Consider the following 19,998-nt stretch of genomic DNA (forward strand, 5'->3'; position numbering starts at 1 on the left):
TTTGTAAACCAGATTTGTTTTCTCTCAATCGATTTATGACTTTTGAACAGTGGTATACTACTGTTGCCTTTATTTATTTAAACCTATGATATAAGTTTCAGAAAAATCTGCCTAAAATTGTACAAATGAGAGCGCTTAAGATGCAATTTTCAATATAAGTAATGTTTGCAAGGGGCATAACTATATCAAAAATAATTGATCGGCACTGACTTTCGAACTCGTCCAAGACACCTAAAAAATTTCCGGGTTTCTTTCGACATGAATTAATATAATTATCCAATTAAAAAGAACCATACAATGGGGTCAAGGTCAGATGACATTAGCTAGACAGACATGTAAACCTTACAATCATTCCATACACCAAATATAGTTGAACTACTGCTTACAGTACTTGAAAAACAGACCAAAACACCAAAAGTTAAAAATGACCAATGAACCATGAGAACGAGGTCAAGGTCAGATGAAACCTGCCAGTCTGATATGTACCCCTTACAATCATTCCTTACACCACAAATAGTTGACCTGCTGCTTGTAGTATCAGACAAACGGACCTAATCATATAACTTTAACCTTGATAGCTGATCCATGAATCAAGGTCAAGGTCAAGTTAACCCTGTCTGATGGATATGTAGACGGTTCAACCAACCCATATACCAAACATAGTTATCCTATTACTCATAATTAGTGAGAAATTAAAATGACAATTAAAATGTAATATGTTTTCAAGCAGTCACTGAACCAAGACAAGAGTGCACACGCTGAAATGTCTCGCCTTCTTTACTAATCATTTATATTATGTTGATAGTCCTAAATATAAAGCTTTATTACAACTGTCACATAAACTTAACATTAACCAAGTAAACTAAACATTGACCAATGAACCATGAAAATGAGGTCAAGGTCAGATGAACCATGCTAGGCAGGCATGTACAGCTAACAATTCTTCCATACAACAATTATAGTTGACCTATTGTTTATAGTTTAAGAAAAACAGACCAAAACACAAAAACTTAACACTGAGCAATGAACCTTGAAAATGAGGTCAAGGTCAAATAAAACCTGCCTGACTGACATATAGATCATAAAATATTTCCATACACCAAATATAGTTGAACTATTGCATATAGTATTAGAAAAAAAGACCAAAACTCAAAAACTTAACTTTGACCACTGATCCATGAAAATGAGGTCAAGGTCAGATGACACCTGCCAGCTAGACATGTACACCTTACAATCATTCCATACAACAAATATAGTTGACCTATTGTTTATAGTTTAAGAAAAACAGACCAAAACACAAAAACTTAACACTGAGCAATGAACCTTGAAAATGAGGTCAAGGTCAAATAAAACCTGCGTGACTGACATATAGATCATAAAATATTTCCATACACCAAATATAGTTGAACTATTACATATAGTATTAGAAAAAAAGACCAAAACTCAAAAACTTAACTTTGACCACTGAACCATGAAAATGAGGTCAAGGTCAGATGACACATGCCAGCTAGACATGTACACCTTACAATCATTCCATACACCATTTATAGTTGACCTATTGCATATAGTATTAGAAAAAAAGACTAAAACTCAAAAACTTAACTTTGACCACTGAACCATGAAAATGAGGTCAAGGTCACATGACACCTACCAGTTGGACATGTACACCTTACAATCATTCCATATACCAAATATAGTAGACCTACTGCTTATAGTATCTGATATATGGACTTGACCACGAAAACTTAACCTGGTTCACTGATCCATGAAATGAGGTCGAGGTCAAATGAAAATTGTCTGACGGGCATGAGGACCTTGCAAGGTACGCACATACTAAATATAGTTATCCTATTACTCATAATAAGAAAGAAATTAACATTACAAAAAATGTTGACTTTTTTTCAAGTAGTCACTGAACCATGAAAATGAGGTCAAGGACATTGGACATATGACAGACGGAAACTTCGTAACATAAGGCATCTATATACAAAGTATGAAGCATCCAGGTCTTCTAGCTTCTAAAATATAAAGCTTTTAAGACGTTAGCTAACGCCGCCGCCGCCAGATCACTATCCCTATGTCGAGCTTTCTGCGACAAAAGTCGCAGGCTCGACAAAAATGAGGTCAAGGACAATGGGCATATGACAGATGGAAACTTCTTAACATAAGGTATTTGCATACACAGTATGAAGCATCAAGGTCTTCTACCTTCTGAAATATAAAGCTTCATTCAAATACTTTACGCCGACGCTGCCACATAGTAATACCTATGTCTTGCATACTGCGACTTTCGTTTCAGGCGAGACAAAAATTTATTATAATCTGTTCTTTATTAAAAATATGATTATAATCTGAAAATTAGTGAAGAATGTCTCAATATTGGTTTACTGTCTGTAACTCTATTGAAAACAATCTTAAAATGTCCTTAAAAATTGTTAGGGTATTTGAAATAGGTGTAACAAAACATTATTTCCAAAGTGTTTGCTAATAAATGGTAATGTCGTATGAATGTTGAAAATCCCTTCTTTTAAACAGTATGTCAATGAAAAACAAGTTGTCTAAGGTATTATCTCCTCATGCATTTGATTCAATCAAGGAATTTGCAACAAAAGCCGAACATCTTAACCTGTATTTCTAAAGAAAAGAAGCTGGATTATGTATTTCTTTTTTTTTTTAGTTTCCTGAGCGCTGCAGTAGACTTCAAAACTTTAAATATCCTGTGATTCCTGTGGTGCAGTGGTAAGATGAACTAAATGACAACAAAAAAAGTGCTTGTTCAAACCTAGGAGGTTAGCAAAAATGAAATCCTATAATAACTTAAGTGTTCTCAAAATTCAATTTAAAAAAAAAACCAGCTAAATACACGCAAAAGTCAAGTTCAGGGGAGTTGATCTTTAATTATAAAATATATATCTCACACGTAAAGCTCTTATTCCATGTCCAGATTTGGCTAACTTAAGGTTCTGTTTCTGGTGTAGTAAAATTTGTATCTTAACTGTTGGGTTTTTTTTAATATGGAATTGTATATAATTGCATGTACCTGTAGGTTACTTCTGACAATTGAAACTGGATACAGCACAAAACCTTCATCAATAAATTACAAGTTACATGATTGATAAGGGCTATTGTTCTCTTCAACTGTTTTGGTACTTATACATCCCTGGCATTCAAATATTTGGCTTTGAGTGTTCCTGACGAAGGTAAATCCAGAAAGGCGCAACGGACGCATGAAGTTGTTAAGTGTGCTGTTTTCAATATTTTCTACCCCATCAATTTGTACCAGTTTATATAAATGTAGAGCACTGGTGCACTTGCATGATTATTGAGAATTATTAATGACCTATTTAACTTCAATTATGAATACCTCGAATATGTGGTGGAATATGATCTTCAACTTTCTTTTTTATTTCTTCTTTCAAGATATCTGAAAAATAATTCAGTTACTCAAGTTGCAATAGATCAAACATTTTTTTATGTTTATACTATCTTGTCTGTCTTTAGTCCTAATTAAGCACCAGTTTTAAAAAAGATTCTCGTTGTTGCATAGATAAGAAGTTCTTTTAATGTATTATATTGCTCTCCCTCTTTTACAGTGTTTTGTTATGTTTTTGTTTATTTGTTGTGTTTCATAACTAATGATATAGTTTTTTTATAAATTGTTTTGTCAAAGATGAGATCCTTAGTTTTTTCGTTTGAATTTCGTCATTGTTGAATGTCATACTAGCTATAGTTGTTTAAATTAGCATTAAAAAACAAAAAATCAAAATTCAAATGGTTTGCCGTTAACGAAAACTTGGCATCTCCTAACCTTATAAGCGAAGTATCCAAATAGCGTTTATCCTTCTACTATCCAAATTTCGATTGTTTTTTGAATTTTTTTTTTTAATTGTTAATACATTGATTTACACTTTGTATGCATTCTTTTAGACAATAGCATGAGTAGTGAATCACTATTTCTATTTCAGATATGTTTTAAAGTTTGTTGTATTACCCAAGTATCATTTCTACCACAAGCAATCCCTCTATAGAATTCGCAATCAGTGAATGTGATGTAAGAAATATCTTTAATATTCTGTGAAAATGTATAAATAAAGAACATCAATTGAAGCGCTATTCCTTTGCTTTTTGTGTGTTATTTGGCTGTGCATGTACTGATTATGTGTCATGGATGAATACTCCATACCCTTGTTGTTTCTATTACAGGTATATGACTGAAACAATTAACATACTCACTTAATGTTTCATCATGCTCCTTAGCTTTCTGAAAAACAATTTAATACCTTTAAGGACATTTTACTCAAAGCTATAACTCAAATGTAACTATAGTAAAGAAGTAATGAAGTCAATCAGTGGTGCTGTTTAGTTTAAGTTTAAATGTTTGTGAAAAAAAGCAAAGACAATCATATATCTTAGATGAAAAGACAATATCATGTCAAAATAAACAATATGTCTAGATACGATATGAAAGCCTTCGCATTTAGTACACAGCAATAAGAATCTGTGTGTTGAATTAAAAACATTGGTGCATTGATTTTTTTTACCTATCTCTAGCATCAAGAAAATTAGCAAACACACAAATGGGTCGAGTCATCATGATTGAGGGCCAACACCTATATAAAGATGATATCATTCATTTTGACTAATTGTGGATCTTATAATTACATTACAAGTATGTTTCATAAGAATCCGTAATTTTGACTGGATAATAATGCTTGTGCGTCATACTAAAATTAACCATCATATCCCAATGAAGTGTATCATTCATCATGACACGTGCCAGCCATCACAATAAAATGCACAGGTTATCAAAGAAGTAAATGATAGAAATCGATTTTAAAAGACATTAGCATACAAATGTAATTATAAGAAATTAATGTTTCTTTAAGTAATTTTATAGGGTTGATCGTGCACACTTTTCACACCTTTTCCGCGCATCATACAAAATGTGCTTCGATCAACACTTTTACACCCCAATAGCTTTTATCTATTTGTAACAGTGTTCAAAATATTAGGTAAAACACTAAAATATACCAAAATTGTCTTTAAACAATGTTAAAGAACAGTAGCCCAGTAGACTAATGATTTCAGTAATTATTCCAAATTGCTAGATACCATTTTCTGATTATTTTTGTTTTACAGTTTATTTCAATCTCCTACAATTCCACAAAAATGCAAACATGAGCTTAAATCCGTATTGAAGGAAAAGAAACTCATGTAAGGAATTGGTCGATGATTTTGCCATGTTTAATAAATAACTCTATCAAGCAGGGGTATAAAAACAATTGAAAAAGAAGGACAGAAGTAGCTACTGCCTGATAAATAAATTTTTGACAGATTATTGCACTTTTTCTATCATGTTTTGACCGACCATGACTATCTATTTGTCAGCCTATTTCTACAATTTCTACATGTATGTATGTTTATTTTATCATACATAAAACAAAATACTGCTGATGGAAAAAAAAATGATTTATCCTTTAATGGATTCCAGCAAATATCTTTGAGGCTTTCTAACGTGTAACTGAGGTACAATAGTTGCATATTTATTTGTTATTTTTACATACACTTTCTAAACTCTTTATTCTTTCCTCATGTTCCTGTAAATCGTTTTCTAAATTAGATAATTCTTTTTGCACACTGATAAACTGACTGTCTGCTTCCGAACACAAAGTCTGTGCATAACTACTAAGAATGTGTGTCTGCTGACGAATGTCCCCCACTATCTCTAAACCAAGTCTTGTTCCACTAAGGAAGTTGTGACCTGTAAAACAAGACCATTTATTTACATAATCATGTATGGATTGCTGATAAGTGTACCAGAAATGTATTTTCTGTGTTTCTTATAAGAGGAATATATTTTATGTTGTCCTCGATCTGGATCATGTTGTATAGTTTGTGTTTTCTGTGATATGTTCTAGTAATAAAGTTTTTGTTGTCTGTGATGGTGTGAGTGTGTCTGTTTTGAAGGTCATTGTAATACATTTTGCGCTTTAATGTGCCCGTTAAGCAATATACCTTATCAGGTTTAATCCAATATCTATGATGTGATTTTACCACAATCTTCTGTTTTGTGGGTTATAGAAGTTATTGTGCTCTGGAGATTTGTAAGTTGATTTTTAATAGAGTGCACAGCCCAAAATGTCTTGACTGCTTTACTGATTATGATTGCAGATCTAGACTATCATACAAACCAAACAATTTTTCTATAAACATGATAAACATGATAAACCAATTCAACAGTGTTAACATCCTTGATTTTTGTTCTTGGTACAGTGTAACCTGACACACTGGGGGACTAAAAAAATGTCTGATTAAGCAGGGTGTTGGAATACTTAGGTTTTTTCTGCAATGATAGGCATATTTTTGGACCAGAAAAATGTGTCGGTTAAAGCAGGTTGTTGGAATACTCAGGTGTCGGATTAGACAGGTTAACCTGTATACATAAATGAGACAGCAGCAAAGCAACTTATATTCTACAATACTTTTACCATTCATTGCCCATCTGTTTAGCTCTCCTAAGATTCTGTTTTCCTCTCTGTTACTCAGCCTGAGGTTGCTTATAAGTTGTCTCATCAACTGGAAGGAATCTGCATATTTTGTAGCAGTCCATTCTGTAAAGTCACAATGTGCCCAGGGATTACGTATGTCTGATCGTATCTAATAAAGAAATGTATATTACCTTTTATATCCATGTATAAATCACTAAGACAATTCCACAAACCATTCACAGGACATTAATATAGTGGTTAAGTATGCCTCTGGCCTTTGTTAGTCTTGTATTATTTTTAATTTAAGTTTCTTGTGTATAATTTGGAGTTTAGTATGACGTCCATATCACTAAACTAGTATACATATTTGTTTAGGGGCCAGCTGAAGGACACCTCCGGGTGCGGGAGTCTCTCGCTGCATTGAAGACCCATTGGTGGCCTTCGGCTGTTGTCTGCTCTATGGTCGGGTTATTGTCTTTTTGACACATTCCCCATTTCCATTCTCAATTTTATTGTTTGCAATATGAAAAATAAAACATAAACCTTTATACATTTTTTAGCTGTTTTGACAAATCCCAGATTCATATCACAGAACATTGTATTTTGTAGAGAATGTCAATTATGGTTAGAGGTGTAGAAATGTTATACACAGGTAAAATAGCTACGGACGTATTACGTCCGTAAAAAATCCGTAATACGTCCGTATTATACGGAAAACCTACGGACGAATAGTACCACGGACGTAAAACGTCCGTTGCTTCCCATCCATAATACGTCCGTATCAAACCGTAAAACATCCGTTAAACGTCCGTAATACGGATTTATAATGCTACGTCCGTAATACGGATGTTTAGTACCACGTCCGTAATACGGATTTTTTGTACCACGGACGTATAACGTCTATTAATATTATGCATATTATTATATAGAGATATTTTGAAAAAAAATACCTGTATGGTTTGATTTTTATGTAACAGTTATATTGCTGAAACTTTTGATGGACCTGTCAATGACAAAATGCTATACTTTATTTTAAGGTGATGATACTTTTTATCTGCATTCCCTTATATAGTCTCCTAGTGTTCTATCTAAAATTTGTTTCTGATGCAATACATACAAGGTTTTTGGCATAGAACTTTCTGTCATACAGTGACTTGTTGTTTAACAAGTTGAATATTGATGATAACTTTGATTTAAAATCTTTTTAAACATTCTACATGAATATTCAAGAGTAAATCAACATTAATCATAAGTATTTCAGTGCTTGTCTTTGGTTCATATTTTGCTTTCATATATTAACTTGTTAAAATAAGGCTCTTAGTTTTCTCTATTTGTCATATCCAAACCTTTTCATAGCACACTATATAGTTGGGTTTTTTTCATAGTTGGAGGACCTATAATTGCTCACTATCACATCATTTGAACTCTGGTGGATATTTTTCTCATTGGCAATTCAACCAAATTTCCTTACTTTTATATGATCTTTTAATTATATATCAAGAGTAATTGATCTCAAGAGTAATTGTGAAAATTGTATTGTTTCCTTTTTACAGTTTTGAATGTATCTGTTTTCTTAAAACTTTCTTAGAACAAACATAATCTTCAATCTCCTTCAAAGTTCAAAATTTTATTTCCAAGGATTTTTATTCACATTCTAATTTCTTTACTTTCAAAGTCCATGAATGTCAAAATAAATGTCTTCTTTGTAAATTTAAATGTTGTATTTTTTGTAAAATTCCCATATTTGTGAGGTAGTCTTCTATGTCTTGTATTCATGGTATTGGTTATTCTTCACCATGTTCACTGTGAATGGTAACTGAAATAAAATATTCATAAATAATATAAATTTAACTTCCATGAAGTAATGTTATAATAATTAATAGTCTAATACACTTAAGAGGTCCCAAACTGCCTACAAAGTATATGCCTATGACATATTGTGAGTTTTAGCATGTTAAATTAAATTGCTTTGCCGAGTGCAGCTGGATAGGACCGCAGAGGTCCAACCCTGAACAGTTGGGGCAAAAATGGACACAATATTCGCACTTGATACAGGTCTGAATTTGGATTGTTATTAAATATTTGACAAATAATAGGTTTCTGACACAGAATAAATGTAGTCAAAGAACTAGAATTGGTTATATGATTTGAATTTATATTCATTTTTTTGCTTTTGTGCAGTACACTATGCTGTTGCGAATTGACACCCCTCCCCCAAATAATATTTGAAGAAAATTTTTTTTTTTATTTCGGACGATGATGTGATTTTTGGCGGTTGTATAAAAACTGCTGTCATGTCCATGTTTATTGTACTTTTTGCTGTAAGGTTGCTGTCAAACTAATGTAAGCCTTTCCTTTTACTTTCCTTTTATGAAATCTTAAAACAAAGTTGTGTGTGTACTCATATATCAATGTGCAGAAACAGAATCAATAGATTAATCAAACAATGAAGGAATTTTGATCAAACTACCATAGCCGTAACTTGGAAGAGCCTCTATTAAATACAAACTGTAGGTTGAACCAGTATTTACAAAATTGTCAAAGCATGTTAAGCGTACAACTCATAGGTAACCAGTACCTCAACAAGACTTAGAGTGCACATGCTGACCATTTATTTTATGTTGAAATTCTTTAAGATAAAGGTAAAATTACTAAAAGTATCACAAAATCTTAACACTTTACAGATCTTTGACCATGAGGTGAAGGTCAGATAAATCCTATCAGACAGACATCTACACCAAACGATTTTTTTATACACCAAATATAGTTGACCTAATATTTAAGCTTGTAGTACTTGAAAATCAGCAAAAATACAAAAACTTAACATTGATAAATGAAATGAGGTCATACCCAAGATCAGATGAAACCTGCCAGACTGACTTGCCAGACTGATATACATGTACAGTTGACCTACTGCTTATAGGATTTGAGAAATGGACCTTGTCACTGATAAAAAAAGTGAAGAAGAAGTCAGGTGAACCCTTCTAACAGACATGTAGATGTTGCAAGGAACCCATATACCAAATATAGTTATAATATCCTATAACTCATACATGTCATAAGTGAGAAATTCACATGACAAAAGAACTATATATTTTTTTCAAGCAGTTATTGAACCATGAAAATGAGGTCGAGGACAATGGACATATGACAGACAGAATCTTTGTAACATAAGCCTCTGCAAACAAGATATGAAGTCCAGGGGTTGAAGTCATAAAACTTTGCTCAGTGCTCGGAGCACAAAAATTATGCTCGAAACATGAAATCAAACATTTTGATTGGTTGATTTTGGAGTATGAGTACAAAAATCTGACTCAAAAGTTTTATGACTTCAAGGCCAGGTCTTCTACCTTCTGAAATATAAAGCTTTATACAAATCGTTGACAATGCCGCCAAGAATAGAAATACTTATGGCTATGTTTTGACAAAAAAACATTCTGATCAAAAAACAAAATTGAAAGTGTGAAATAGCATTATATTATATAAATAACAATGTCCTTTGGTCTTTTAAATGACACATTGAGGATCATACCTCATCTTTTTATATTTATATGCTGGTTAAACCTGGTTCATTGAAAAAGCTCCAAGGTTTATCCATGTACATAATCTGATTGCTATATGTTTGCAAATTCATTCTGATAATGCAAAATCATTATTTGGTTGATTTTTTTTGCTTATTTTAATGTCCAGTGGCAAATATTTTATGTATTCTAAATGATAACAACTTATCAATACATAATATAGGCCAGTCTGACTAGGTACACAGCTACTTTAGTACAAGTAATCTTGATGTACAGTTCTCAAGATGCATATCGAATGTACATCTGTAAAGCTGTATATTAACTGTACAGCTATAAAGTTTCATTTAATTTGGACCATTTTTCGGTTTTTCACATTTTTGCCATTTCCATGGTAACGGCAGCCATCTTGAAAATTCCAAACCCAAAGTGCACATCTGCACATGGGGATTGTCATTATGGAGCAGTTTTATCAATGTATGTCAAGTCATCTCCGAGAACTAAGCTGGACAAAAAGTGTGGAAGAATAATTCGTAGAATGACAATATGTCCCCCCTTTTATCAAAGGGGTGACATAATAATACGCAAAAGTCGATTGTTCAAAAGCAAATTAAAGGTATTTTCTTTCATAAATTGATCGGAAAAATTATGTGGATTGGTTGATTGATGGTTTGTGATCATGATTGATCAATCAATCGATTGATTGATCGATCGTTTGATTGATTGATTGATCGACTGATTGACAGTTTGTAAAAGGTGAGGGGACATTTTTTTTTCGAATTCTGCACTTGATTAATTACTTGTTTGATATCAAAACTTGATTGATTGATCTCTTATCATGATTTGATCACTTTAATCATGATTTGATTGATTGATCAATACTTTGTATAGCCTAAAATGACACATTTTGCATTGGTTTATTCCTTGTCTATACGTTTTGTGCTGTTCAGTGTCAAATATCTAACGCACAATTTTACACGTAAGATTGAGAAATATACTCTATTTCCTCTTCTTACATTAGAAAAAATGAATGGCGATTAAGGTTATTCTAACACTAGATTTGCTACTGCAAGCAATAGCGGAGGATGTCACCCCGTACTGGACATTGTCAAGGTAGTAGCAATCATTTTGAGTGTACCAAAGTCAAATGGCACATCTGTTATACATGCCTTTGATTCTGATTCCCCCCGCCCCCCCCCCCCCCCCCTTTTTCTCTTCTCGTAGAATAAGATTGATGTCTATATCACAGCTACTTTAGTACAAGTAATCTTGATGTACAGTTCTCAGATGCATATCGAATGTACATCTGTAAAGCTGTATATTAACTGTACAGCTATAAAGCTGTATATAAACTGTACATCTGTAAAGCTGTATATCAACTGTACAGCTGTAAAGCTGTATATAAACTGTACATCTGTAAAGCTGTATATCAACTGTACAGCTGTTAAGCTGTATATAAACTGTACATCTGTAAAACTGTTTGTAAACTGTAGAGTTGATATACAGCTTTACAGCTGTACAGTTTGTATACAGCTTTACAGATGTACATTCGATATGCATCTTTAGAACTGTACATCAAGATTACTTGTACTATTGTAGCTGTGTAAGTTTGAAATGTAAATGCTATGATAGTTTGAACTTCTGACATCTCAAGTGTGTGTGTATGGAGCAGTAGAAGGGGCAAAGTAAGGATGCCTTGATGCATACATTACATGGGAAAGTGAGAAAAATAAGCAACAGTGTACATGTACAGTTATACTTGAAACAGTTTTAGGTAGATAACATCAAATTATTTAAATTAACTGCAATTCTACAGATGAACTTACTTTGATATCAGTTCTTTTTTGCAGGACATTCACACCTACATGACATACATGTTCACCAGTGATATCAATCATTGTCAATACTGTACTTTCCTTTCATTTGGTTACAAGCTAAAATTGTATATATAAATAATTTAATCAAGAAGTCCAGACAAAAACTACATGTAGTATGAATTGATGCTCACTAATTTATACCTTTACTATATACTTTTACTTTTGAGTGAATTGAAACAAAATGTATGCAAACAACAGAAAGAAGATCAACAGTTAAGCTTATAAAAAATTAATATAAATATATGTGCATATTTTAATAAAAGAAAAACCTTTCAATGTACCTTGGCAATGGATAAATTTTCTGTCAAAAAGCAAAATAAACTTCAATAAACGGTTTCCCAAGCAAAGCTGGAAACAAACCCTGAACAGTTGGGGTAAAAATGAACACAATATTCAAGTTTGATATAAGTCTGAATTTGGATTGTAATCAAATATTTGACACATCATAGGGGGGAAATTTCTGGATCCGCCACTGGGTATTGAACCTTTAGATTAAAGAGTACCATACACTTAAACTAAAGTTTTTTGTCCAGAAACCAAATGTCTTTAAAGGACAACAATGTGATAGCAGTATACTGTGTAGCAGTATATGACCCCATATTGTGGTTGTATAAAAAAATTGTTTGTTCTTTTAAACTTTTTCATATATAATTCATCTACAAGAAATGTAGGCCTGTTTGGGATTGCTTGCAATGCAATTTTCCTTATAAATTCAACCTTATATAGTAATGCCGGATTTTGATTGGTTGGTAACCAGAGCATTTTTCGTACATTCTTATCCTTTTTACTCTATTTCTATACTAAAAATCTTTAGTACCGGACATTTACTTTTAATATTTAGTACTACTTCTTTACTCAAAAATTATTGTAATATTTAGGTAAGGTACCAGTATTTTACAGTACTTGTTTTGTACTAAAAATTTTGGTACAGAAATAATACCCACAGTGATCATAATATTCCATGTTTGAAAATCATAACTTTAAGAGATGTGAAATAGACAAACTATCAAAATGCTGAAAATGTAACGGTGTAATAACATGAATAAAAAACTGTAGTACTTAAATTTCAAGTACAAATCAAGTACTGTAAAATACAGGAACTTAATATCATGATAATTTTAAAGTAACAAAATGGTACTAAATATTAAAAGTAGATTTCCAGTACTACATAATTTTGGTACAGAAATAGTAGCTATGCAAAAGTAGCTGTGTAACCAATGTCAAGTTCTTTGACTACATTTATTCAGAAAACTATAATGTGTCAAATATTTATTTACAATCCAAATTCAGACCTGTATCAAGGAATCAGAAACTTGTCAACATTTAAGTTAAGTACTAAGGAGTATTATTACTACAACTGCACAATATTAATGACTTTACCATAAGTTATTTCTTGGTTTCCTTAAACTGACCTCATCACGAATATCAACAAATTGTTTACGGTTTTGTAAAAAAAATAATTTGTCACTTCTAACATGGATAATTTTCGACTTGCCCACAACAAGAATCAAAACTTTGAACTCTATGACCTCAAACTTTAAAATAATCTTGGAAACTACATGTACAATAACATGATGTACCGAGTCTGACAAGAAAAAAATATTCAAATAAAGTCATCATTTTAATAACATACCTCTCATCACAAAATTATTCATTGACTACTGCTCCTCTGTGCTCATATGCACATAAATCAATATGACAATCTATGAATCCACTATATAATCTAGACATCAATGACCCAAATGAATTCTGTTCTGTTGCTTAGCTTCTCCTACTTCTCAAAGTACTTGTACTTTCATTGAAAATGCTAAAAGAAATAATGGTTAATGAAATGAAGTTATAATATCTGCCAAAATTGCTTTTAATATTTGATCCGGCAAAATTGGCTTAGTTTGATCTTTTAAAACTAGACCAACAAACTTTCCCTGAAAAAATAGAGGCTTCCAAGAGCCTCAGTCACTCACCAGTATCCACTGTGGTTTTGGAAATCATGTAAAATAACGTTTAAATCATAATAAATAGTATAAGATACCCCAATAATGATTGTGGCCAAGTTTTGTTAAATTTGGCCGAGCAGTTTTAGAGAAGATTTTAGTAAAAGATTACAAAAATTTACGAAAAATGGTTAATAAAATTGACTATAAAGGGCAATAACTCCTTAAAAGGTCAATTGACAATTTTGGTCCTGTCGACTTATTTGTAGATCTTACTTTGCTGAACATTATTTCTGTTTACAGTTTATGTCTATCTCTAATAATATTCAAGATAATTACCAAAAACTGCAAAATTTCCCTAAAATTACCAATTCAGGGGCAGCAACCCAACAACAGGTTGTCTGATTTGTCTAAAAATTTCATAGCAGATAGAACTTAACCTGGTGAACGTTTTAACCCCACGTCAGATTTGCTCTGAATGCTTTAGTCTCAGAGATACATGTGTAGGACTTGGAACTGTGATGGTACTCCGAACTGCGATGGTCACGCCGAAGTGCGATGGTCCATGCTGATGTGCGTTGGTTAACACGCTGAAGTGCAATGGTCCATTGTGACACTAACTTGTTGTTAGATATGCTGAAGTGCGTTTGGTGGGTACGCTGAAGTGCGATGGTCTAACTGTGACGTTGTGTATACTAGCTAAATGCAATGGTCTGAAGTTGAAATCCCATTTTTAAATGTGGCGGTGTAGTGGTTAATGTGCTAGCCTCGCATTTGGAAGACCAGGTTTTCTGGTCAGGTCAAAATAAAGACTTTAATTTTTAATTTGCTAATGTTTTGCTTAGTATACAACAGTATGAGGCAGAAAATAGACTGGATGGCTCAGATTAAGTATAATGGATTCGAGTTGGGGGACATTGTTTTTATAATGAGCATTCAAGTGCGATAAAAAATAAAACGGGTATAGCACAGCGCTCTTTGTAGTACTAACTAAGCAGGATACATTTAATTTTATCAAATATACTAGTAACTTGTTCTTGTCATGTCAGTAGCTACGAAATTTTCTCACAACACTCATGCATCTATTTATTTAATAAATCATAACAGTTTTTAAGAAATAAAAACTACCGATTACATTTATGCTTGACATATAGTGAGACATGACACTTGTTCTGTCATTAGCTTGAGAATTAGCTGATTTTTCGCTAAGCAGCAGAAACTGAGAATTACAACAAGTTGGCACCATTTGGGTTTCTTTTGGCCTAACCCATAGCAGAATATTAATACTTTAAACAAAATAAAATAACCAAGATTGCCCGTTTTCTTACAAAGCATGCGGATTCATTTCGAGAATAAAACAAAATTATCGCTACTTGATATAACGAAAACATTGGTAATAATTAATTTATTATTTTAAAAGTTGGCCACACAAAATCATGTGATGTTAACTTGAGGAGAAGTCAAATTTTATATAAGACCAAGACATGCTCAAAACTGTTTGGGACTTAAATCGTTCGTTTCATTCTGTTTCCTTTCCTTAGTACGTACGAAACCTTCATCTACAAATCTTATTCTCCTGCCTGTGAATCCATTTGTTTCATAACGTTGTATTTGAAAACGTCACATTATCAAACATCATGCAAAATCATCCCACTTTATCGAAAGGACCATCGCACTTCAGCGTGGACCATCGCACTTCAGCGTCCCCATCGCACCTCCGAGTCCTACACATGTATAAGCCAAAAACTGCATTTTACCCCTATGTTCTATTTTTAGCCATGTTGGCATGTTAGTTAGCAGGAGAGGTCATCTGACACATATTTCTAACTAAATATCCTAATGATGTTTGTGGCCAAGTTTGGTTCAATTTGACTCCCTAGTTTCAGAAGAGAAGATTTTTGTAAAAGTTAACAGCAACGGACAACGACGACAGACGCCTTGTGATGAGAAAAGCTAATAAACAGCAGTGCCACGAGCGCATGATACACCCGTCGTCTTGTGTGTGAAGTTTTATGCAATAATCATAAATAGTTTCTGAGATACGGCGCGACATGTTAAAACCCCCCTTTTTTACAAAAAACTCAATAACTCTAAAATAAAATTCTGAATCATCACCAAAAAGTAAACAGATCTTAAGATTAATATAAATAAGTAGTGTGTAAAGTTTTAAGCAACAATAATACATGTTTTTTGAGATACGGCGCGACATGTGAAAAAAACACACCCCTGTTTTAGCTATAAAGTCTTGTAACTACGAAAGTTTAAATCTTATTTTCACCAAAAAGTATGCAGATAGTTTGACCATCATAAGAAACGACTATGTTAAGTTTCATTAAATTTGGATAAGTAGTTCTCAAGTTTCAGTGCAACATGTGGACGCCAGAGAGACAGACAGACAGACAGACGGCCGGAAGCCGGACATTTGTATACTATAATATGTCCCGTAAAAATTTTGACAGGCGTATAAAAATGACTATAAAAAATCAAAGTATTTAATCATTTTAATGTTCTAATGATCTAATCCATCATATAAAATCCATATGACCCTTGAATGAAGGGATGAACAAAAGCGGTTATATACATGTATAATTGGATCTCTGAATCTGTCATGATTTATAATGCCAATCTTTGGGCATCAACTTACCATCAAGTTATTTTAATAATCATGATACTTTTTGAAATTTGAAGTCATTCAAAAATGTTTAAATTATACCAAAAGTTGAACTAGTATTTGATATTCATTGATATAAGGTAATATCTGAGAAATGGACTAAACGAGACAAGGTTTGGTGGTAAATACATGTTCATGTACCTTGAAAGTTGTTATTGGCTTTGAACTAGCTGTTAGCAATTGGGAGTACTCTCAGATCTATACTTAGTCTTTTTAGTTTTGGGGATGTATAAATCTGCTTTAAAAGCCCTTTTCACACCAATATCCCAGCTAAGGTGGTTGGTTTAGTACCACAAACTACTAGTCTAGCCCCACCACAACCTTTTGAATGCGTCTGTCTCATGTCAGAAGCCTGTTAGTGTTATTCAGTGGTTCAGTTTGTCGTTTGTTGCTGTTTATAATATTTTGTTTTTTTGGTTCTGTTTTTTATATATTACATTGTATAAATTAGTCTGTTAGTTTTCTGGTTTGAAATTTAATTGATTTACAAATTTGTGATTCTCATATAGGGTCTTTAAAACCTGACTATGCGGTATTGGCTTTGCTCATTGTTGAAGTATTGGCTTTGCTCATTGTTGAAGGATGTACAGTGACCTATTGTTGTTAACTTCAATGTCATTTGATTTCTGGTGGAGAGTTGTCTTTTCTCATTGGTGTAAACAATATTTTATTTTGAAAATAATTACGTAATTTAAACATTATTATCATTACAATATGACAGATTTATTAGGATTGAAAAACAAGTGAATTTACACTTTTAAAAATTCCTCTATTTTTTCTCATTGGCAATCACCACATTTTCTTATTTTTATATTTACATTACATACATGTAAAGCAGACCTTTCATCTTCTCGAGGAGTCCACTTCCTATGTACAACCAGGGGGCCCAAACAGCATCATCATGCATGATTTTGAGTCAGCTAAAAAAAGAATCAAATAGATTATGATACAATAAATAAATACATAAATTACATAATAATTTAATAATAAATAATGAATCTACAATCATATTTTAAGAAGTGAAACATCATTTTAAATCAATAAATATCATATATTAAATTTCGATTTCTTTGTATCAGTGTCTTCTAATTTCTGGGTAGATAAGTAAATACGGGCGAGTTGGCAGACCTTTATTTTTTTTATATTCTATATTCATTTGGATTTTACCCAAGTTAGGCGAGTTGCCATTGTTGACAGGAGTATATTTTACGGATTTAACCCTTTTCATAAGTGGGGCAATTTTTTTTAAAAGCGGGGCGAGTTGGTAAGGAAGCCACCACTTGATTTTTATGGGGTGGGGGCTAGGATAAGAATGTTATCCTGCATTTTTTTTTAATTGAAATCTCTGTCCTGCCAGTTAATTTTTCACTATATTTGTTCCTGGTAATTCTTTACATAAATCCTAGCTTTTTTTAACTTATAAGTTGACAGAACTCCAGTTCCGCATATTTTTCAAATAACACACCCCTACCAGTACCCCCCAATAAAACTCACATGGTAGCTCCCTTAACAAGAGTGGGATATTTTTAAAAAGGGAGGCGTGTTGTTAAAAAAGTAGGGCGTTTTGCCAGTGGGTCTAGTTGACTTGCGTCCGTTCTTGACAATCTTTGACTGATTTTCGGGTTTGCATGCGATGACATTTATAAAGTCAAATTTTTTTCGTGAAAAGTATAGCACTAGCATCTTCTTAAATATGTACATGATAATATTTACCTTTCGTTGCGCTTTCCAAGTACAAAATATTGGGTACGTAATCCGTTAAGAGAAACACAACTTTCTTTCGTTCCCCGGTTTCTTCCAGTTAATCGACAAGCAACCCATTTCAATTTATCTGTTCATACTAATAACTTTTTGACCCATCGGTTTTTGAAAAACCAGAGTTCTTTGTATTATCTATCTGACTATAATATATCTTTCCATTCTTTAAACTCAAGGATTTGTACAGTGACACTATACAAATCCTTGTTAAACTGTAAAACATGAATTCAGCAGCAGACGAGCGTCCATGGATTTTGCGTCAGAGTATAAAAAACAGCAACGGAGAAAATATTTCCGGGTTTTCGTATTCGACGTGTCAAGCTTTCGTACATTTACGATCATTTACGTATATGAGAGTTAGTCCGGAACCCGGTCTGGAATCAAGAATGGGGAATTAAGTAGAGATAATAATTACAAAAAAGTTCAGAAGTGGTACACTGAGTATTATATGCCTTTGTTATAATCAAGGATTTGTATACTCTACAAATCCTTAATATAAGACATGAAGAATCAGAGACATACATGTACATTCGTACATGTCTCTGGAAGAAGTGAGAATAAAGAAAAAACTAAATAAAGAATATTTAATTATTTATTTATTATTTAATCTATAACTTATTCACTTATTTTACATTTTGTTCTATTCAGAATTAAATACAAGACTGTTTGCTGAGGGGGTGGTGCCGCGGAATTATGGAAAATTGACAAACGAGGATTACTCTTATCAGAGACATATAATACCTCTATGTCTCTGCTCTTATCAAGGATTTGTATATTATTACTATACAAATCCTAGCTCTAATCAGAGAAGAACTAAAGGTTAAACAGTAACTCAATAATAAATAAAATATAAACATAGGAATGCTCTTGGTTACAGAATTGGCTTAAGGAGTCTATCAGTCTTGGCGGAGACTTAAGGGGGGGGGTCACTTATGTATTCATTTAAGTGCATTCGAAATTTTACTAATCGGACAGACCTTCAGTTAAGAATCCGTGTCAAGTTCTTTTGTAATCATGATTATTAGGAAACATCTTATAAGTTTTCCTACTGCCTCCTTGATTTACTCTATACAAGGTTCTACACAAGTATTATAATAGCCAGTGCTACATTATCACCCTGATCGATCCTTGAAATGGCTAAATTTTGAACTTGATCCATTGGTCCAAGGTTAAACAATATATTTTGTTTTATAATTCTCAACTTATGAACTTTGCTTGCAAATACTTTAATCACTATCTCCTATATTCAACGAAAAGCTCACCAGATCTTAGGGACGAGTCGACATCAAAAGTTCAATGTAGGATAATTCACTGACCCCCCCCTCCTTTTCACTTAATTTGGGAAAATTGATTTGATATATATGTAAAATTGATGTTGGATAAACAAAACTTGCAGCAATTTTTACCCACCCACCCCACCCCCAAACTATTTGATTTAAGTTTTTTTTTTATCCTACATCGATCTTATGATGTCGTCAGTCCCTTATGTTATCATGTTTGTCAAAATGTCGAATCAAATCAAAATTTTACTTACTAAATTTGCAATTATACTAAGACGTAGGTTGCCACATGTTGAGCAGCCCCGGGAAGTTCTGAACTGTTCACTACTATCACTACTTGAGTTCATTCATGTATTTTGGATGTTCATGTTGCACACAGAGGTGAATTTAGTGCACCCTGCCCCTCCCCTTTTTGTGGGAAAAATTTGATTGATTGTATAGGGATTATCACTTAAGCATGCAGAGGTGGATT

The 19,998-nt window shown here is 32.8% G+C and overlaps 1 long non-coding RNA gene across 1 annotated transcript; it reads right to left on the bottom strand.

The window, feature by feature from the left end:
• Nucleotides 1-8,024: 8,024 nt before the first annotated feature.
• On the bottom strand, nucleotides 8,025-18,760 carry LOC127718552 (uncharacterized). The gene is made up of 5 exons (XR_007989891.1): nucleotides 18,202-18,760; nucleotides 17,316-17,408; nucleotides 13,517-13,690; nucleotides 11,833-11,940; nucleotides 8,025-8,304 (listed from the first exon to the last, which is right to left on the bottom strand). It is a non-coding gene; the product is annotated as an uncharacterized LOC127718552 (long non-coding RNA).
• Nucleotides 18,761-19,998: the final 1,238 nt, after the last annotated feature.

This window comes from Mytilus californianus, unplaced genomic scaffold (genome assembly GCF_021869535.1).
Source record: "Mytilus californianus isolate M0D057914Y unplaced genomic scaffold, xbMytCali1.0.p SCAF_10, whole genome shotgun sequence".
Lineage (NCBI taxonomy): Eukaryota > Metazoa > Mollusca > Bivalvia > Mytilida > Mytilidae > Mytilus > Mytilus californianus.